At 44.9% G+C, this 22,146-nt stretch overlaps 1 protein-coding gene across 1 annotated transcript in view; it reads left to right on the top strand.

Moving 5' to 3' along the window:
- The first annotated feature begins 15,076 nt into the window (after positions 1–15,076).
- ESRRG (estrogen related receptor gamma) overlaps positions 15,077–22,146 on the top strand; it is a 641,560-nt gene continuing 634,490 nt past the window's right edge. The window contains exon 1 of the mRNA XM_082656047.1: positions 15,077–15,214. The gene's annotated coding sequence lies outside the window, so the exon portion shown is untranslated. The remainder of the gene's footprint in view (positions 15,215–22,146) is intronic.

Raw genomic sequence — 22,146 nt, 5'->3', positions numbered from 1 at the left:
GTCTAGCCAACAGCTGAAGTGTCTGGGCGACCCACACCAGGAACAAACACCATGGATGGAGGAGATGGCATTGCAGAGTAGGGAGGTATATGGGAAGAAGGAGGGGAAGAATCATAATACGAACAGCTTAGACTTGGGAGGAGAAAATCCTAATCCTTTTGGCAGGTGATGAAGTAAAACCCATTTTTCCAAGTGTAACATTTTCTGTGTGCCGACAGCCAGGAGTGCATTTTCCTTATAACTTCAGTGAGAATTCTTGAAGCAGCCTTGGTCAAATTTTATTGCAAGAAATCACTCACAACCAAAGTGTATGAAAAGCAAAAACACTTGCAGTATTCCAGTACAATAAAGTAATTTAATTTTTATTTCTATTATTCTCTCTGCTCTAGACAGAATCATTTATTCACTTGATAAATAATTTCAAAATTCCTCTGCTCTCCTTAGAATCATTCTCCACAAGAGTCGTACGAAGAGTTGGAGAAAAGCCTAACGTGTGTCTTTGATGCTCTTTACGTGATCTTTACATTTTGACCTTGTTTATATTTTCAGAAGCCATGTGTGGAATTGTGGAGTTAGTCAATAATATAATCCAATCATCAATATGATACAGACTTCTTATTTATTAATACATGATTAAAAATGTATATGATAAAAAGATATCGACTGGAGCGGAGTGTGTGGATGACAAGAACAATTATGGTTCGGACTCCTAATCGCGATGTGAGCCGTGCACCCCAGCAAAAGTCAATAGTCTGTTTAAAAGTCACAACACATCCTTTTCTTCTTTTTAAATTGAAAGTCCACCGATGCAACTTGCTATCTTTTATTTTACATCTGGGTTTACTTTTGTAACTTTAATTCATTGAAGAAACATTTATTACACAACCACCCTGACTCTGTCCCCACGATCGACTCTGAGGATACGGAAAAAATTCCTGCCCGAAGGGGACCATGCTGACTGGAGAGTATGTAACTCTACAGACTAAAAGTGTGTGAGACTAAGTGTATCAGTGTTTTACCATCGTCATATGAAGGTCAGTCAGCAGTAAGCATGAAGCCTGAGTTGTTTTAGCAAGGGTAGTGATCGCTGGTAAACTCCCCTGTTTTTTCCTCTGATAGACACATTTTCCAGAGATTGTGGAGACTGGGGGTTTACTCTGTTACCAAGGAACCCAGTGAGAAGGACTAAGCATACAGACAGCACAGCTGAACCTTTGGCTCCATCAACCAATCAAGCTGCCCAAAGTTTCATAGGGAATATGATTATGCTTTTATAAATAAAGGTATATGCATGTACGTGTAACTTATATGCCAGTGAAATAGTTAGGTGGCTGCAGCTGGAAAGGATGGTTACTGCATATCAGATATAAGGAAGCATCTCTATTTCCTCAAGATGGAAGGAGGGAGGAGAAAGCCTTTTATTTTTTTTAATCCCAATCTGAGAACCATCCTTCCCAGCAGATTATAAACTGTATCCCCACAAAACATAGCACACAGGTAGGAGAGACAGAGAGACGATGCAATGCTTCACAAACCAAAGCCACTTCCTAGTAATAAATAGGTAGCAGTCACCTGGCAGAGCCCATTTAAGGAAAGCAATTCTCTTAACTGCTGGCTTTGAACAGGTGTAGAAAGTAGCACTAGTCTGGCAATACTTGATAAGGTTGGTAAAGATCTTACATGAAGGGTGCATTTTGGAGAACTAGAGCTAAGGTTTGAGAGCTTGGGCATTCTTTGCAATTATTATTAAAAGCCCTTGTACAAGGAAATGGTTTCAATCCATCCTGACATGACAACTGGACACACAGGAAAAACGGATGAAGGAAAAAGAATATAATGGCATTTCCTAAAGCCAACCATGGATAAGAGTTTCAAAGTTTGTTTAATAGCTAGAAAAAAAAGTGTGGAATTTAATCCCCCCACTTTGTCATTTGTGATTGCTTGTGTTATCTTTTTGCTAATACTAAATCATGCCCATCTATGACATAAATCCTAAATCCAGTCATTTTCAAAAAATCCTTTCATAGCCATTATGAAGTTCCTGCTTGGTTTGAATAAAAGTATACAGAGAGATAAAGGCATCACTAGACAAGGTCAGCCAGCTGCCTACCAAGAAACCTCCCAGAGTAGTGTTTATAGTCTTTAGAGAACTCACCAGGTCCAGAATATGGTCCTTAAATTCAGAAAGTTGATTTTCACACTGTCAAGATTGTGTTTACTTCTGACGGTTAGACTCATGTTAACACAGCTAACAAAAGACAGATGTATAAAACCAGGATAGTACTTAAGAGTGTGGCCTTAGAGTTTGAATCCTGATCTGCCATATACTTAGCTGTATTATCTACACAAGTCTTTTTTTCCCGATTGCAAAGTAGAGATAATAACTTGCTTTAAAGAGTTTTTTAAAAAGATCATTTGGGAAATATATGTAAGCTGCCTGTCGTACAGTAAACACTTGATAAAGGATGGCTATAGAAACATGACTTTACAATGAATGATGCTATGACTGTTCTAGGATCCAGGTCTTGGATATAGATGTCCAATTTCTGAACCATTAGCCCATGCTTACCTGACTGTCCCCGCTGTGTTCAGAAGGTGTTTCTTCAGAAAAAAAAATAACATAATTGATAATGCTTGTACATACTAAGTTAAAAAATCACATTCCAGACTTGTATTTCTGAGATTATACTTGTGTCACCTTATTTGGAGTCTTGGGTGTCCCCTACATTGACATATTTATAGGCATCTCCCATAGATACAGGGCTTAATCACATTGTTACATTTTAGTCTCTCAGCAGCCGACTTTATTTGCTTTATTTCCAAATTGTTTAGGAGAATTTCACTCCTACTCCCAAGCCCTGCCAGTAGTCCTTAGCTAAAGACTCTTCTAGTTATGTTTGCAGATAGATACCTGGCTTAGATGGCTTGACCTGAGAGTGACACTTATTTTTGTGGTAAATAGAGTGGGCAGACCACATAAATAGTCCAGACGGCTATCATATATAAAGATTCTCCCTAACCTAGTGTGTTTCAGATGCATTTTTAGAAAATGAGAAGTATTATTTTCCTTTGCATGCACATACACAAAAATCTGTTCTCAAATATCAAACTAAATGGTACCCACAGATTCCTTATGCAGACTGGCAGGTGTCCAGGAGTAAAGCAGTTCTCTGTACCTCAGTTTCCCTACCAGTAAAACAGAGCTAAGAGAGCCTACCTCAAAAGTTGAGTGCTGGGCTTCCCTGGTGGCGCAGTGGTTGAGAGTCCGCCTGCCGATGCAGGGGACACGGGTTCATGCCCCGGTCCGGGAAGATCCCACATGCCACGGAGCGGCTGGGCCCGTGAGCCATGGCCGCTGAGCCTGCGCGTCCGGAGCCTGTGCTCTGCAACAGGAGAGGCCACAACAGTGAGAGGCCCGCGTACTAGGAAAAAAAAAAAAAAAATTGAGTGCTAACTGTCTGGGAGGGTGTGTATAAAGCCCTAGCACAATGTCTGGCACAGAGTGAGTACTCAGTAAATGACAGGGATGGTGCACTGGTGGAGACCATGATGACGGAGAAAAATTGAACATATTATCCTTCTTCCCCATTAAGACCATTTATGTTTCCCGGTTGTATCCCATATCATTGTTCCACATAACGTAATACTAAAATACTCCAAACTATGTTTGTTGTCTGTTTTGGAAGCATTTCTTAGGATTGATTTTCTTGTACTTACTCATGCTATTCACAAGGCTATTTTAACATTTAGTGCCATGTGCACATTCCCTCATTGTTAATGGACAGAAATAAAAATGTTTTTGGAAAGATTTTGCAAAGCAGCAAGACCTAGCGCTTAAGATCTGGGATATGCTACTAATACCATTGACATTATAGAAAGTAATTGATTTTTTATTAATTAATAAAGTTTATTTTTTATAAGGCAGTTTTAGGTTCACAGTGAAACCTAAAAGCAGAAAGTATGGAGTTTATATACCCCCTGCCCCCCACATGCAGAGCGTCCCCCACTATCAACACTCCCCCTCCCCCAGAGCAGTACCTTTGTTACAACTGATGAACCTACACATCTTTATCACCAAAAGTCTATAGTTTACATTGGGGTTCACTCTTGGAGTTGCAGATTCTATGGGTTTCGACAAATGTATAATGACATATATCCACAATTGTTATCATACAGAATATTTTCCCTGCCCTAAAAGTCCTCAGTGCTCTATCTATTCATCCTTCCCCAACACCCTAATTCCTGGCAACCACTGATACTTCTACTGTCTCCATGGTTTTGCCTTTTCCAGAATGTCATATAGTTGGAATCATACAGTATGTAGTCTTTTCAGATTGGCTTCTTTCACTTAATAATATGCATTTAAGAGTCCTCCACAACTTTTTACAGCTTGATCGCTCATTTCTTTTCAGCCTTGAATAGTATTCCATTCTCTGAATGGGCCACAGCTTATTCCTCCATTAACCTACTAAATGACCTCTTGGTCGCTTCCAAATTTTAAGAATTACGAATCAAGCTCCTATCAACATCCATGTGCAGGTATCTGTGTGTACATATGAGTTCTCAGTTCATTCAAGTAAGTACCGAGGAGTGTATTTGTTGGATTGTATGTAAGAATATGCTTGGTTTTGTAAGAAATTACCAGACTATATTCCAAAGCGGCTGTACCGTTTTGTGTCCACCAGCAACGGATGAGTGTTCGTATTGCTCCACATTCTCACCAGCATGTGTTGTTGTCAGTGTTTTCGGCCATTCTAGTAAATGTGTGATTCCCTAATGACATACAACATTGAACATTTTTCATCAACTTACTTGTCCTCTGTATTTCTTCTCTGGTGAAGTGTCTGTCACGTCTTTTACCCATTTTTCAATTGGGTTTCATTGGGTCATTGGCTTTCTTAATATGAAGATTTAAGTGTTGTTTGTATATTTTGGTAACAGTCCTTTATTAGATGTGAGGTTTGTCTTCTCATTCTCTTGATATTATCTTTCACAGAGTGGAGGTATTAAATTTTAATAAGGTCCAGCTTATCACTTGCTTCTTTCATGAATCATGCCTCCAGTGTCATATGTAAAAAGTTATCACCATCACCTTAGGTCTTTCTATGTTATCTATGATCCAGTTTGAGCTCCTTTGTGAAGAGTGTAAGGTCTGTTCTTAGATTCATCTTTTGTATGTGGATGTCCAGTTGTTCTAGTACCATTGGTTGGAGAGACTATCTTTGCTTCATTGTATTGCTTTTATTCTTTTGTCAAAGCTCAGTTGACTATATTTATGTGGGTTTATTTCTGAGCTCTCTATTTTGTTCCACTGATCTATTTGTATATTCTTTCACCAATACCACACTGGCTTGATTATTGTACCTATAATAAGTCATAAAGTCAGGCGGCGTCAACCCATCAACTTTATTCTTCTCCTTTAATATTGAGTTGGCTACTTTGGGTCTTAGCCTTTTTCATATAAACTTTAGAAATAGTTTGTTGATATCCACAAGATAACTTACTGAGATTTTGATTGGGACTGCATCAAATCTACAGGATCAAGTTGGGAAAATCCGACATTATCAGATTATCAGAAAGACACAGTACTGAGTCTTTCTATCCATGAACATGGAATATCTCTCCATTTAGTTTGTTTTTCTTTTATTTCTATTTATCAGAGTTTTGTAGTTTTCCTCATATAGATCCTGTATATATTTTGTTAGACTTATACTCCAGTATTTCTTTTTGATTCTTTCTGAGAATTTCCATCTCTCGGATTACACTACCCATCTGCACTTGCATGTTCTCTACTCTTTCTATTAAATCCTTTAGCGTATTAATCATATATTTAAAAAAATTCCTGGTCTGATAATTCCAACATTCCTGCCATATCTGATTGATTCCAATGCTTGTTCAGTCTCTTCATACTGTGTTTTTTTGCTTTTTAGTATGCTCTGTAATTTTTGTTGAAAGGTGAACATGACGCACTGGGTAAAAGAAACTGCAAGCTAATAGGCTTTTAGTGATGTAGGGGTAAGGTGTGGAGGGGGAGAACTGTCCTATAGTCCTATGATTACGTCTCAGTCTTTTGATGAGCCTGTGCCCCTGGGCTGTGGATTTCACTAATGCACCTCAGTTTTTTACTCCCCATAGGTGGGACCAGATGGCTAGAAGGGGCTGTAGCTGGGTATTTCCCTTTCCTCAGGTAGTTAGTTTCTGATAAATCCCAATAGATTTGGCTCTAGCAAACCAGTTTCTCCTGCAGGCAGGCCTTGTTAAGAAAAACAGAATACTACAGCATGTTTAAAATGGTTCTTTTTCCCTTCCTCCTCCAGGAAGTATGAGAGTATTTGTCTCTGACATTCACAGCAAGGAACTAGTAGAGCTCCTGGAAATAAAACTCATAGAGGTATGAGGTCCTGTCTATGGCTGGCTCTTGCTGGAGTTTTTAACTCTCAGATTTGTTCACACAGAGTCACCAGCAATTTGTCAATTCCAGTTCAGTTTTCCCCAGTACTGGCTCCCGAGGAGGTTTCAGCTGTTGGGTTTCTAACTCCCATAAGCTGTGATCGTCTGCATTTATCTGTCTATGTCTCCAATTTTGGGGACAGCATTTTGCCCTGTGACCACACTTCTCTGATGAATCTAAGAAGAACTGATTTTTCAGTCTGTTCAGCCTTTTACTTGTTAGGATGGAGTGATGACTTCTGAGCTCTGTGCTGAATCACAATCATTGGCTTTTGAATATCCATGTTACCTAGCTTATACTTCTTGGAAATGAGTCTGAATAAATGGCCATAGATTTAAGTACGGACTTAACAAAACTTCCTCCTGCTTTTTTGACTTGGATCTGTTGAATCAAGGGTGACCAATTGTAATGGTCTGATTTATCTTCGTTTCCCACTGTATTTCAAAGAGCCTATGATATTGTGACCTGTGCCAAAGAAGTCTTTGAGGAAAACAATGGAATTATTCTGTAAATAAACTGAGAGATGAATGGATAAGCAAATAAGTAATTCCTTCAGATCCCTCATATCCAAAAATCTACTGACACTATTCATACATCCAGAAATGTTTAATATCAAAATCCAATCTGAAAGCAAACAAATTCTTTACCTTAAAGATAAAGAGAATACACATTAAGTGGTAGCATCTGATTTGAAAACGTTTTAAATGATATACTAATACCCAGGCAGATACAGTAGTTTTCTTCATCAAGTCTAAGCTCTCCTTGTAGCCTCAGTGAGGTAGTTTTGTTCTTTTTCTCTGCTCTCTGATAAATCTTGCCAGAGAGATTTCATTTGAATTGCAGACATATACATCACCTCTTCTGTACTTAATGCTACAAGTGAGATGTGCGCTTTTAAAAGTAAATCATTTTTCTTTGGTTTGTGCAAATTTATCCACATTCTCCTTTGCTCTTCCTGTCACTTCTGGCACATAATCGTCCAGGGCCAGTCAGGCTTGGGGGATGTAATATGCAGCTCTTGAGCACGGACACAATTAATCACAGGATCAATTCTGGGCCATGTTCTAAACTAAACAACCAAGATAACCAGCCCTAACAACTGGCTGTTCTAATTATCCCCGAAATAATTAATTGAATAAAATATGCAGCTGGTTAATTTTTTCATTATATTATATCAAGCAACTTTTTTTACTTTTATCCATATTATATTGAATTACTACTTTAAAGTTAAATAATTTTTTTAAAACTCAACTTTATTGCAATGGAGGATAGGAGAAATTTGTTCTGTGATGCCTAAAACATCTAGGATTCAATTGAATGGCAGAGATCTTAGCTCCCTTTTAGTTAGGTCAAACAAATGCACTGGTGGTATTTGCAAACAACTGGAAACAAGACATAAAAGTAGATTATTACTTAGACTCATGCATATTGATGTGTCATTGTGCACGCACATTTTTACAATAGTGCATATTAGTTCCAAATATTTTAGGAGAAAAGTGAATGACAGTCCTTTACTAATTATTGTCATTTCATTTTTTTTCTTTAAATATCTTTTTTGGAGACCAAAAAAGCTACAAAAAAGTGGAGGAAAAGCCATAGTATCTCTAGTAGGATATTTTCATTGGTCATCACAATTCCTGAAAAGAATGATTACTTTTTTGTTTGCTTGTTTGTACATGTGTGTGTAAGATGTTTGTTTCTCTTTGTAATACACCTGCAACACACCTGTACTGTGAAGATCTGAGCATGATTATTCTCCAGCAATTCCATCAAATAGTGAATGTGAGCAGAAATGAGAGGTGACTTTTAAAAATGTGCTTATGTTAATCTCTTGGTTTGGAATCCATATGCTTCCTAGTCGCCCTGACCTGATGAGCACAATTTAAATGTACAGTTTTCTTTCTAAAAACAAAAAATAGGCCGAGTAACTGGACAGAATCAGATGCAGTTTCCTTCTGATTTCAATTTGATTTGTGGTTCTTGCTGTTCACAGACCCCTAGGATTCAGGGAGAATCACACATGCAATAGAGTTTAAGGAAGATTCGTTGCAGAAAACTCACTGTGGATATTAGAAAGTGGCCTTTGCACAGGTCATACAACATTTGGAAAAGCAAACATCTTCCAGAACTTCTCTTGTGGTCTCTGACACCATCACTACATGTCAGTATGGTAAGGTCTTAGCTCTCTTGATTCAACAGTATTACATCTATCATGTATCAAGAAGTGAAGGCAATTTATCTACTGAAAAGTTTCTCTTTTTAAGTCTCTAAGCGGATGATCAGAAGAATGTGGGTGACAAGACCTTCTTCCTAAATACAGAGTTGAATCTCCAAGGCTCCTTTCTCTGAATAATTCTTCGATTATATTTTATACATTGAAAATCATTATTATAATTTAAAAGGTGTGACCAGGGAGGCTGACTACTTCAAATATTCCAAAATTCTCAAAAGAAACAGGTTGTTGTAGGCCAGTTAGGTGCCAAGGGCCTGAAGGACAGAGGAAGATTCATGTATCTTTAAAGGCTATGTGGTTCTCCTATAAGCCACTTACCTACTTCCTTTGAGAAAGACAGAAGGGGGAAAAAAAGATAAATGCTCACAGGAACTGATGATATCACACCGTGCAGCTGCTAATGCATATGGATGTGTCATGCAAATGTCCCCAGCAGAAACACATTCCTTAGTTTAAACCTGCAACCGTATTCAGCAATAAAAGTTTCCAAATCAAACTGCTGACTCCTTTTTTTTTTCCTTATCAAAACACCCCAGCATACATCTTACCAGGCAGAGTAAATCAAAAGAAACAGCTGGAGTTACCAACTCTTGTTTTCCCCTGGATATCAGGTGTGTGCTGCAATTTTGCAGATCAATTTGTGAGCTGAAATAAGGAGCTGTGGTCCACTCAACTCAAAATAAAGCCATTTGGGTAATGCTTGTGCTACCTTCCAAAGGCCTTATCTTTGCAAAGGGATATTGTAATTTACCAACTGATTGTGTTTTTTTTCCCTGACTAAAGATAGGTGCTGATTATACCTCTATCTGAATTTTAAAAAGATCTAGAGGAACTCAGAGGAATACTGAGTAATAGAACGTTGTTCTCTTGTCTTTATCTTTTCTATCCTTCTAGTTTTAAATTTTGCAGATTCTCTGATAAGTTGATAGGAGAAGTAGATTCAAGGGAAGGACAGAAAAAAAAAAGAAAAGAGGTGGAAGGAATTTGGGAGGCAATCTCGTCACATTAAATTTTCCAAAGCATCGACATAGTTAGAACATACAGCTGTGAAGTTATTGGGACATATACTCCTCCTCATGCTGCGACTGCGTATTTATGGAAAAGTTCTGTATTCAGGAATGAAAAATGTCAAACAAGAAACTTCAACTGTTACCTGGAGGGGATCTTAAAAGGTAACTTGGGAGTGATTCACTCCAACTTTTTTTATGGCTGGGAGAAGGAATACCACTTTGACAATTTTTTATAGGGTTGTATGCCGAAGCTAAGTACTTAGAAGAGCGAGGCAGTTGAGATTACATGCGGAAAGAGAAAATGAGTACGTATCTGGGGATTAACCCGCATTGGTCCTCTACGGGGCGGGGGGTGGGGGGCAGGCTAGGCATTCACTTTGAAGGCACCACTCCGGTGAAACGCCCTCAATTCTGAATGAAATTACTTAGGGTGAAATTGCATATCTGCAGGTGGCCTCGTCTGCCTGCTTGCGCTCTGGGTTTTTTGCTCCCCGCGGCCGGGATGTGACTGGCCTGGCTGCAAGATCGCCCCCTGAATTGCCTAGTCTCCCGTGAAAGGTCGTAGCCTCCTAAAAGTAGCCCCTCGTTTCCTGTACGCTCTCCTTCTGCGCGCCAAGAAGCGGGGAAACCCCTTCCTCTTTCTCAGACCTGGGGCCCGGGAGTTTGTGGTTTCGCCTCGGGGAGCCCGGGGCGAGGGCGAAGAGGTTGAGCGGAGGAAGGCCAGAGCCAGGAAAGGCAGCGGTTCCTCGTTCTCTTCACCGGGATTCTCGGCCACCGCTTTCACTAACAGAGAGGTCGGTCCATTCGAAAAGCCCCGGCTCGAGCCTTCAGTTTAGGCCCAAGGCAGGCTGGGTAGCAATGGCCTTGGGGATCTTCCCTCCCGTTCCCGCAACTCCCCCGCCAAGGGTCAAGTTGCGTTAAAGGATGTAAGGAGCCCGCTCCAGGAGCCGGTCATTTACTCTTTGTCTTTGTGTATTGCTCATACACCTATAGGCGAGAGAAACGTTCACAGAAAGAGAGCGAACTGTTGCGATTTGCACCCCCTCCCGCTCCTGGAACGCAGGCAATTCCTCGCACGCATCTGGCGGCGCGGGCCGAGAGGTATCCGCGCGGCTCATATACATATTTCGAGGGGGAGACCGGGCGGCCGCTTCATCGCCGGGTCAATGTGTTAATTAAAAGTTGGTGCGAGTTGGTCAGCACGCAGTCCCAGAGGCGCTTAACAGCATGCAATTAACACACAAGGCAAATCTTTTTGAAGATACCAGAATTGAAGACCTCCCAAAGAAACTCCACCCTGCCCCCGCCCTGAACGTGAAATCGCAATGGCAAATAAGGGAAAAGTCATTAAAAGACGTAATTCAATGTGGGCCGCCGTTTCTTGAAGGGGGTCGAGCTAGAAAAAAATTTCCCTAAATCTATATATTTCAAAAATAAATAGCAAATTGATTTTTTTTTCCCCCTGCAGGACGTGCAGGCACGAGATCCGTTTCCCTGCGTTCCCACCCCATGTATATTAAACAGCGGGCGAGCGGCGGCCGCGTGGCGCGGTGACCTAGCGAGCGGCGGAAGTCCCCCGGTCTCCGCGCAGGTCCCCGCGCCGCCTCCGCCGCCGATTGCAGAGAGGTCTCTTGCAGCAAGATTGGTTTTTACATCCAGGGATAATTACCGCACGCTCACTTGCCTGGCGTCCTTTATATTTTCAAAAGTGCTGGGAGTGTGTGTGTGTGTGTGTGTGTGTGTGTGTGTGTGTGTGTGTGTGTGTGTGCGTGTGTGTGTTGTTGGAGTCATTCTAGATAAAATATATTGATATGAAAAGTAAAAGTGTTGGCGGAGACACTTAATATCATCATTGACACCAGCGGAGAAGACGGTCCAGATTTCAATCGCCCGAGGCTGCTTCTTCCAGCTCGCGCCTGCCCTTAGTTTTTAGCCCCTTGCACTCGGTTCTCAGGCCTCCACGAGTCAGTTTGCTTCTATTTGTCTTTTAATTCGGGTTGACTCATTTAATGTTTTTTTCTCACCTCTCAGAGCTAAACAAAGACCCTGATCTGTTAGCCCCCTATTCTCCTCACAGACACACGGGCATGCGCGCGTGTACACACACACACCCCACTCTGCAACTTCCTCACTTCCCGGGGCTTGCAGAAGTCCGGTGAGGACTTGGTGCCCCGTTGGCCACCTTGAGGCCACAAGTAAACTTCTTGGTTATCATCCTAGACTTGTGTCTTAGGATGGTTTGGTTTCAGAGATGACATGTGATTCTATCACCAACACCACACAAGGGGACGGGAGTAACCATTCTAATCAATTAATTGTATGTGTTGTATCTAAAGGGCGTGCCTTATTGATGACACCTAATGAAGCAAATAATGGGTTTGCAGTATCTTGGCTATCCATCTGGTCCTTCTAGAAACCTGGATGTTAAGGAGAGATGGATAGTGATGGATGGAGAGAAGGAGAGAGAGAAGGGGGAGGGGAGGGGAGAAGAGAAGGGGTCAGCTATAGATCCTCGGAAACGGATCAGATTTGTTGAGTGTCAGCTTGAAGAAGGCAGTCTGAGCCGTGATTTAAACACGGGCAGTGTCACTGTTAACTAGTGTCCCATGACTGCCCCACCCCCAGTCTGCCTTCGTGCCGCTCCCTTCTTTTCTCCCTTTTGTAGGATACAGAAGGTGAATAATGAAACCATTTTGCTAATAGTTTATGAGCCATGAGATTGGAAATGTATATGGATAGACCGGAGCACCAGACTAAAATCATTTGAAAGAAGCTTGAGGCTTGGCAGAGAAAGAAACCTGCCGTGTCCTCTCTCCCCAGCCCGGAGCGGAATGGGACGGATGAGGTGACCTCGTGCCTCTCCGCTCCGTCCGAGGGCAGCGGATTGGCCCGTCCTCCCGCCAGCCTCTTACCCTCCTCGTCTCCCCGAGGGGCTGGAGCGAGAGGGAGATGAATTGGGGCGATGGCCAGATAGCGCGAGCGGGAGATAATCGTTATCACCAGGATTTTTCTTCCAGTGATGGGATCTAAACAGATCTGTCACACTGGGCAGCCTTCCCCGAGGCAGGAAACAATAGACGTGAACTTCGCGGTGAAGACAGCCACGGGGACGCTGTCTGCACGTGTGTCATTTCTGTTCCCATAGGGCCTGTTCCCCCAGTACCAACACCCAGAACCTTCCAGAAACGCCGCAAGCCCCCATCTGATTCCCATACTCGGCCCGCAAGGAGGTTCTCATCCGCTTTCTTTGCGGAGTTACCGCAGTTTCAAAGCCCTGGGCTCCAGGGGCTGGATGAAGGGGAACTTGAGGGATTGTGGGGAGGGGTGGGTGAGGGGAAAGGAGAGGCGCCGGCCTGGCCCCTCTCTTCCCAGTCCACACAGGGGCCCCAAAGCCTGGGGAAATCCTCGAAGACAGCTCGAAACAGTGGCCCAAGCCAATGGCCCGCGAGACACCGCCCCACATCTGGCCGAGAGTCCCGGAGCGCGAGGGCGCGCGGGAGAGGGCGGGGGCGGGCTCGCTGGAGGCGCAGGCTCCGGGGCCGGGCTCCCCAGCCGGGTCAGCAATCGGAGCGGGAAGGCCAGGACAGGTACGTAGCCAGGGGAGCTTAAGCCAGACGTGAGGGGCCCGGGACGCCCGGGCTCCGTCCAGTTCTGTCTGGGAGCACCCTTAAGCTGGCTTTGGGCCGGGGCGGAGAGGTCACCCCCCGCGGGCTCGGGGCCCTTGGGGAAGCGAGGGAAGCGCAGCTGTCTGCCCGGCGCCCAGGGGGCGCGGGCTTCGGATGGCTGAAAATGCCGCGCGCACCCGCCTGCGTGGAGTCGAGGGCGGTGGACGCACCCCGCAGGGAGACCGGCCGCTGAAACCCCCTTAGCACCTGTCTTTCTCGTGTCCTGCCAAACTCGGCTGGAGTCTGGGATAAAGCAAAATAACTTTTCCGTTTACGGGGGAGGTAAACGGCGGGAAGTAGTATTAGAAGAAGCGGGAAGCGGGCGGCAACGCCCTGCCCCCAACTGCGTGGAGGACCCTCTTCGATTTTCTTCCAGGGGTAGGGGTAGAGGTGAGACCTAAGCCATTTCTGTTTATAGGGGGTGCCCGGGGGCGCTGGGCGGGGCAGGCAGTGAAAAGAAAGAGCGCCACAGTTCTCCGGCTCCCCTCTCCCCCAGCTTGAGGCCGTCTTTAGGCCCCTTGGGCGGGCTTGGCTCCCTGCTCTACAGGCCTTGCTTCGACTATGGAGCCTCCAAAGAGAATCCGTGCAACCTCCTTTCACCTGCAGCGTCCTCAATTTCTCAGTCCCCCCACAGCCAACCCTATTAGACCATACCATTGACTCTGGTTGATGTGAGACACCCAGGATACATTTAGCGAAGCAAACTCTTGAATTGGGGAGTTTGGAGTGGAGAGCTAGCGTCTGTCGTTCTCGGGGGGTGGGTTTATTTTTGAGAAAGCACCTGGCATAAAAATGAAAGTCTTACTAACCCAATCAGCGTTCGCAGTCTGGCCCTGGCTCAAGGAAAGCGGGAGGGTGGGCGGCGAGTGGCCGTCAGGACTCACAGTCACAAGGATCTCTTCCGGTCGGCAGGTGTGCGCCGGCTCGGCGAAAAGGCGGCCGGCCCCGGGGCGCCACCGGGCAGGGCGCGCTGCCTCTGAGTTTGCGGCCCCCGGGCGAGCGAGGACGTGACCCCGGGGCACGCCTCCGTAACCTCGGCGGGTCATGACCGAGGTCAAGTAAAGTTGCTGCGGGGGGAGGGTGTTGCTAGCCCTGGCGTGTTACGGTTGACCCCGGGAGAGGAAACCTACACTCTACGAACTCCTTTGTGCCTTCTGCCCTCACTGTGTCGCAGTTCCCTCCCAAACACGGGGTTATCTAAATTCCCGTCCTGGCGGCTCAAGAAAACCTCAAATTCTGGCAGTATCCCGCTTTCCTCACGTAATCCCAGGGGGAACCCGGCTCCGTGTGCCCTTCCCCGTCCCTGCTTCTACAGCCAACCCCTAGGATCCTCGCTCTCCCGGGCCTTTGCCCTTCCCAGCTGGTGCCTCTAGTGCCCAACTGGGGTTGCGGTGGGGGGAGCCAAAGAGGCGGAGTAACCCCCCTCCTTGCAAAAATAACAGAACTACTGGAAATTCTAATAAAACTAAATCCCATCCCCCCCAATCTGTCCCCCTCCCAAATCCTGCCTGGAGAGTTGCGGCGGAGGGATGTGTGGGGGGAGGCGGAGGGAGGGAGGGTCATCCCGGGAAAGGGGGATCCGGCGCAAATTTACGCCCGCGCCTCTCATTTGTTAGTTGATTCGGTCTAAAAGTTCGCTATTTATAGGCTACACTCGGCAGCCCGAATCCCCGTGCCCGCTTCCTTTGCAAAGTGAGAGAAGTCCCCGCGGCGCCGAGCGGCCCGTCTCGGTCGTGTCCCGTGATCTGTACTGTTCTGTTTCTGCCCTCACGCCGCAGGCAGCTGGGCACCTCGCGGGCAGCCCCGAAACCACCCACTGGCAGTAGTTGAGAGAGCGGCTCTGCAGTCCGACCATGTGAGTCCGCGCCTAACCGGGCTCGGCGCGCGCGCGGGCGGGCGGGCGGACGCGGGGGAGACGCTGCCGCTCGGCCGCCGGCCCAGCGCCCCTAGGGCTGGCCTCCGCCTCTGCCCCTGCGACCTCCAGCTCCTTTCTTCTCCCTCCTCCCGCTTTGATTTCTCCTTCCTCATTGTCTATTTCCGTGCTTCTCTGACTCTCCCCTGCTCTCAACTTCCAGCTGAGTTTGGGCACAAAAAAGGCGACTGGTCTTTACGTGGGAGGCGGGGTGGGCTGGGCACGTCTGTTTCCTAAAGAAGAAAACTCTGTGGGTCTGGGGGAGGGGGAGGCGCGTACCGGAGGCCGCCTGGAGCGCGGCCCCGCGCGCGGCGGAAGGGGACGAGGCGCGTTCAGAGCGAGACCTTTCCTTTTGCCTTGGTACCGACCGACTGCAGGATGGGAATGCGGTGCTCACGAAGCCTCGCTGTTTGGAACCATCCCTCTACAATGGGGGGCGGGGGGGGGGCAGATGACTTAAACCGCCCCGGGCGAAAGGAGGGAAGATTGTGGGCGCTGGCCGAGGGTAGTCGGGAAATAGACTCAAGTCCCTGAATTACAGGTAGAATTGGGCGCTGCGACAACCTTTCTGCCCCGCGGCGGTGGACAGGACTCGCGGAGACAGCAAGGGCGCAAGCGGATCGTGGCCGTCCGTGGGCCTTGACCTTGTCTCCCTTTTCTACCTGCCAGCGCCTTAGACGATGCTTCTGTGTTTTTAGAACCCAGAAGTCAAGCGGGCGGGGAGCCTGGCAGGCAGGAAATGTTCCCGAGCCCCGGGCGAGAGGAGCGGCATGCGCGCGCGCGTGGCTCGGGAAAGGGCTATGCGCTCGGGGCCGCGGCCCGGCCGGCTTTCCCGCAGGCGCGCGGCGGCGGCCATGAGCCTCGCGCAGGACTCTTCAAACCACCCTTTCACCCCAGAGACCAGGTGCGACATTTGGGGGGTGGAGAAGGCTGTGACTGAAAATAACCGGGGGCTCGGAACCGTTTGGCCAGAGATCTGAGCCCTAGCGCTGAAGTGGAGAGAAGTTAGGAACCAGAGAGGGAACAACTGCGGCCTCGCTGGTCGCGTGCTCAGGGCCCTGTGCCCTCGCTGATTAGCTTCTTACCCGCCACCAATATCTCCTCTCACGGTGGATAGCACACAATCCCCCTGCGGCCACCTCCCCAGAGCGCTCGGTCTGCCTGTGGATAGACTGGTGTTGAGCGAAATCTCAGCACCGGTCTGTGGCGGTGCCCCAGAGGGGACTTGACTTTCCAAAGTGCGTGCACCCAGGGTTCCCGGCACAGAAACGGGGAAGGGGTCTGAGCACAGGTTCCCCCCTCTGCTCACTCTGCAGGGACCATCTGGCTCAGACCGGATGGGGGCCGCCCCTCCCTGGTCCAGAGCTGCTCGGATTCTCACCCCGGCCCGCCCAAAACAGCTTTCAGAAATTCGACTGCCAAGTTAAAAGCACAGGCAGGTTTCTCCTTCTATCCCTGGGCCGCAGGCGGGGTTATGCGTAGATGGCAAATTGATTACAATTTTATAGCCAGAAACTAGCGGCAGGGACCCATAAAGGTAGGAATTCAGGGATTGGGGGTGCGATGTCTTAGTATCTCTCCTCCCAGCCCATTCCCCGAGAGTAAATGCCACTCGGCTCTCCTGTCACGGGTTTGTGTGAGTCTGGAGGCTTTTCGTTAAGTCCTAAGAGGAAGAAAAAGGAGGGAAGGAGACAGCGAGATCAAAGTAAGAAAGATGGAAGTTAAAAGGAAATGAGTCAGAGAAAAGACAGGATAAAAGGGAAGGTGTGCTCTAGCTAGCTGTCTTCCTCCTTGCCTCCTTGGAAAAGAGCACGATGTTTCGAGAGAGCGTTGGAGTTAGCCCAAGAGCATCCACCCTCACCCCAAGTTCTCTGACGTTGGTCGGCTGGTGGATGCGCCTCTGCCCGCGGTTTGATTCACTTGCGCAGTTTCCCCAGCTCGCGACCCTCAGCCACATGCAAATTCCCTGTCCCCAGGGCTGTGCGACACGCTTCGCTCAGGAGCTAGTCAAAAACGGAGAAGGCCCAGCGTGCGCTCGCCGCAACCCCTGCGGTTCTACTTCTGCACAGAACCTGGGGTCGGCAGGGGCGCGCTGCGCGCGGGCTCCGGGACGCCGGTGGGAGAGGAGTCCTTGCCCAAATCATTGTACTTTCAGGAATTTGGGGAACCAGTAGGGCTTTTCCCCCGTCTCTGACGGGATCTTAGAACTTGGGAGCTTTTGGGGCTCAGCGAAGTAAAATAAACTTGTCCTGGGCTCTGGCTTAGTTCTGTGCGTGCGATAGCCCTGGACCCTTCTTTTTCTCCCTTCCGGCTGCAGATTCTTTCCCGTCCCTGCCTTGCCACGCTCTGCCTCTGTTGCGGGGCCTCCAGACTCCGGAGGCTTTACCCGCAGGCGGGGGCTTTAGATAGGAAAGACCCCCAGTTCTCTTCCTCAGATTGAGTAAAAATGACCTACCACCATCCAGACAAAATAAGAGAATAAACTTTGTGTGTAGGGAAGGGGAGGTGAGGGCGGAGAACGGGGAGGCCGCTTAGTTTCCAAGTGAACTTACCTGCATGGAAGAAGAAATTACACTCTCTCCAAATAGGTCATGCTTTCAAGGAACCCTGGAAGGAGACAGGACTAGGGACTGTCCTCTTAACAAATTCTTCAGGTCTGTGACCTATAAGCCCTAACACGTGATGGAGACGGGGGCGGGGGGCTTGGCAGAGAAGGCCACTTGTGCCCACCTGTGAGCAGGCCTTGCCCTTCTTAAATGATCTTAGATCATAAACACCTGACAGTCCTTAAGTTGTGCTTTTCATAGTGCCCTGAGCTGCGCTACTGGGTCATCTGGGCCCTAAAGCAGAGGTTAGGACCCACTCCAGTGCCTCTCTATCCCTTTCCCCAGATACACCTTTGACTCTGCTGGGTGTGTGTGGATGGATGAAGGGAGGGGTCACTTTTCCTAAAAGCTGGAGCAGTTCCTTTCCCTATGCCCATCACCAGTCTTTCTCGGGTCAGTAACCCCAGGACTCCAGCAATTCCAATTCCTAGCTTTTGTGCTGTTCTTTATACGAGGCTTCTCTTATGAAGAAGTGAAAACTTAGAGGAGCTGAGTTCAGTCTCTTTCCAAGATTGCAGTGGATCATAAATTTGCACATACCTGGGCAAAGAGCTGAGGTCTGCAACACCAGCGGAAAGAGGGGTTAAGGAGAACCCAGAGAAGATCTAAGTGGCTCTGCTTGGCAAACAAGTTCCATTAACTCCATGCTTGCCTCTTGTGTTTCACCAGTTTAACCTCACTTTTCCCCCTTAAATGAGGAAAAAGAATTCTCCACTTACGTGACTATTTTGGCCACACGTTCAGATGTATATTCTGGCCAAGCATTTTCAGAATTGGACCATCGAATACATATGCTATCTGTAAAGTCTTCTGTGCACTCTTCCATCTCACTTAATTTTGACATAAAATATCCACATTTCTTTTCATCTAGTTCTTGTTCACCTTCAACAGTTGGTTTCAGTTTCTATATTTCTCAAATTTCCTTGCAATAACAGTACATGAACCAGATATGCTTAGCTTCTGTGAGACAGGGTTATTCCCTCTGCAATTCTCCAGGTGGTTCTGGCTAAAACCATCGTTGCTTTCACCTGAAAGAGAAGCTTACTTGAGATGAAAGTGAGGGGCTTTTTTTTAAAACTCATATTATCTAAATACTTGCTCTTTTGTTTCCTTCTGCCTCTGTGGAATAAACCCAGTCATATTAATGTTTAAGTAGACATGTCACGAAAGATACACGTGGCTTTTTATGTAGAAATTTTCTTTGAGATTTAAAAAATCATAGCTTAGGTATTTAACGTAATTTCAGGAAATTGTATCTTTGAAATCCATTGGCAGCTAGATTTATTTGCAGAACTTTCCATGTAACTTTGTCATGCTTCTTTACAATTATATCCTCTGATCGTAACGGTGTCTGCTGTCAACTGCTTAACAAATACAGATTGTTTATAGATTCAGAGGAGATTTTTTTCCAACTTTAAAATTCTTTCGACATTTCCCTTTATATAACCTAGTTGACATGAAAGTTTGCAGCTCAGAAAAATTAAATTTGGAGCATATAATACATTCTACTGACCCATTTGTATAATTGCTATTTTATTGTTTATATTTTAATAGTTAAAAAGACATTTCTTTTTGGAAGAAAAGATATATATTTTATAAATATAAAACATATGTATATAAAATATATATCTTCTTTTTCAGGGAGGCCTACTGAATGATTAGTTTTTCTCCAATTTAAAAAGTTTTTTCTATATGTCATTGTTTCCTGTTCATTTATCTCATGTACATTAAGATTCAAATTACTGATTTATGATAAATCACATCACTCTTCTTACCAGAGTCATAAAATATTTTATTATTTTAAATAAGCATTTTAATGTAATTTCGAAGAGAGAAGGTTCCCACATATGTTCATTAATCGGTCAGTGCTGGCTAAATTGGCTAAACTATTAACAGGAAACATCTGGAAGTGGAAATGTAACATTGGAAAAGTTGGTGTTTTTACAGGGAAACTGATGAACCAAGAATGCCATTCAAGAGCAAAAGGGTTAATGACAAATGGCCTAGTGAAATAGAGGAAATAGGACAGCTTGTCAGCCACTGATCTTCTAGATGCAATATTTCACTCCTTAACATTATTTGAGTGAGGTATCGTGTGAAGTTACTTTGCAGGGAAGAAGAAGCTCTTGCTTTACCTACTGGGGATTCAAGCCAGTATTTTTTTTTTTTTTAAGGAGGCAAAATTTTAGATACCGTAAAATCCAACATTTAAGTCGTTTTAAAGCATAGAACATAATGGCTTTTTACTATATTCACAGTGCTGTGCAACCATGACCACTATTTAAGTCCAGAACATTTTCATCACCCCAAAAGAAAACCTTGTACCCATTAGGCAATCTCTCCCTCTCCCACCTCCACCTCTGGCAACCACTAATCTGCATTCTGTCTCTATGCATCTGCCTGTTGTGCACATTTTATAACTGAAATCATTTAACATTTGGCCTTTCGTGCCTGACTTCTTTCCCTTAACAGAGTATTTTCAAGGTTCATCCCTGTTGTAGTATGTGTTAGTACTTCCTTCTTCTTTATGGCTGAATAATATTGGATTTTATGGACATACCACGTTGTGTTGATGGACATTTGGGTTGTTTCCACCTTTCGGCTCTTATGAATAATGCTCTGTGAACATTCATTACAAAATTTGTTTGAACCTATGTTTTCAGATCTTGGCTCGGTCGTTTCCTAACTCTGCGTTTAACTTTTTGAGGAATCGCCAGACTGCTTTCCACAGTGGTTGCACAGTTTTATAGTCCTACCAAAAATGTCTGAGAGGTCCAACTTCTCCACATCTTTGTCAACATCTATTTTATTTAAATATTTATTTTTAATCTTTATTTTTTTATTTAAATATTTATTTTTATTTAAATATTTATTTTATTAAAAAAAATTAAAGCCACCCTAGTGGGTGTAAGTGGTATCTCACTGTGGTTTTGATTTGCATTTCCCTAATGACTAATGGTGCTGAGTGCCTTTTCATGTGCTTGTTGGCCATTTGAATACCTTCTTTGGAGAAATGTCTATTCACTGTCTTTGCCTCCTTTGAAATTGGTTGTTTGTCTTTTTGTTGTTGAATTATAAGAGTTTTTATGTATTCTGAATAATAGATCTTTAGCAGATATACGATTTGCAAATATTTATATCTTCTCCCTTTCTCTGGGTTGTTTTTCACCTGCTTGGTATTGCCCTGCAATTCATAAAAGTTTTTAATTTTGATAAAGTCCAATTTAGTAGAAGTTATTTTTAACAATAGGTACATTCCTCACCCATGCTAAAACTCAGATTAAACACAAGACAAAATAAAAATTTAAAATGCTAAACCCTAAAAAAAGAGAAAACTCTTCTGTAATGCGAGAGAGCAAATTTATCAAATGTAGATTATCAGGGAGTGTGTAAAGTTACTGCTGTTGTACAAGAAAAGGAAACAGCTATGGCTACATTGACCTTTTTCTTCAAAGAAGTCCTGTGTTATTCAGGACCTGCTGAATGAGATGTTTTATCTCAGGATGACAGTAGTTTTTTTTTAAATTATCATTATCAAATTCATCTACCAAGAAATTTCAAATAGTTTCCTCTGTTTAAATAACGTTCAGGATATGCTTTAAACCAACAACAACCAGGAAGATCAAAGAAAAGGTGTTTCTAGCCTAGCAGTTTTTAACACACAGCCACACACAGGCTGTGTAGTCAGGTGATATACTTGTAAAATTCCTGGGAGAAAGGTCTTGGAGTCAGAGAGAAGAGAAACTAAATTATTGCAAAACATGTTAAAAACAAAAATTAATGAAAGAGGAAGAACAGAAATTGACATTATTAAGTGTTGAGGCTTTGCCGATTATCTCAATTTGGCTGTTTTTAGGTAATTAATTTATGGGTTAAAAAAAAAACAAACAGTGGTTTGAACCAGCTCTTCATTTAATTTCCTTATTTAGTTATTGAGGAAGAAAGCTTATGGTGAACACCGATGGACACATCTCTGATTCTGTTCATTGGAACTCATGGACTGGATTCTGACATCTGCCATGTTATGGAATATCGTATTGGGCAAACCACTGGACTCTTTCTAAGTGTCCACACATGGAGTTCTTGCATGACCCACATGCATGGCTGTCATCCTGAACAGCCCTGAAAGATCTTGAGGGAAACTGAGTTTCCTTCTCTGCAGGGTAACACCTTCATCCCCCAGTTATGGTGGGGAAAAAGGGACTAATACTTGCGAAAATGATAAGGCATTTTGAAGTTCTACTGTGTTTTCTTGTTTGTGTAGCACTT

This window comes from Grampus griseus, assembly GCF_964374135.1.
Source record: "Grampus griseus genome assembly, chromosome: 1".
In the NCBI taxonomy this organism is placed as follows: Eukaryota; Metazoa; Chordata; class Mammalia; order Artiodactyla; family Delphinidae; genus Grampus; species Grampus griseus.
Note: the sequence above shows the minus strand (reverse complement) of the source record. Positions and strands in the feature narration are given on the sequence as shown.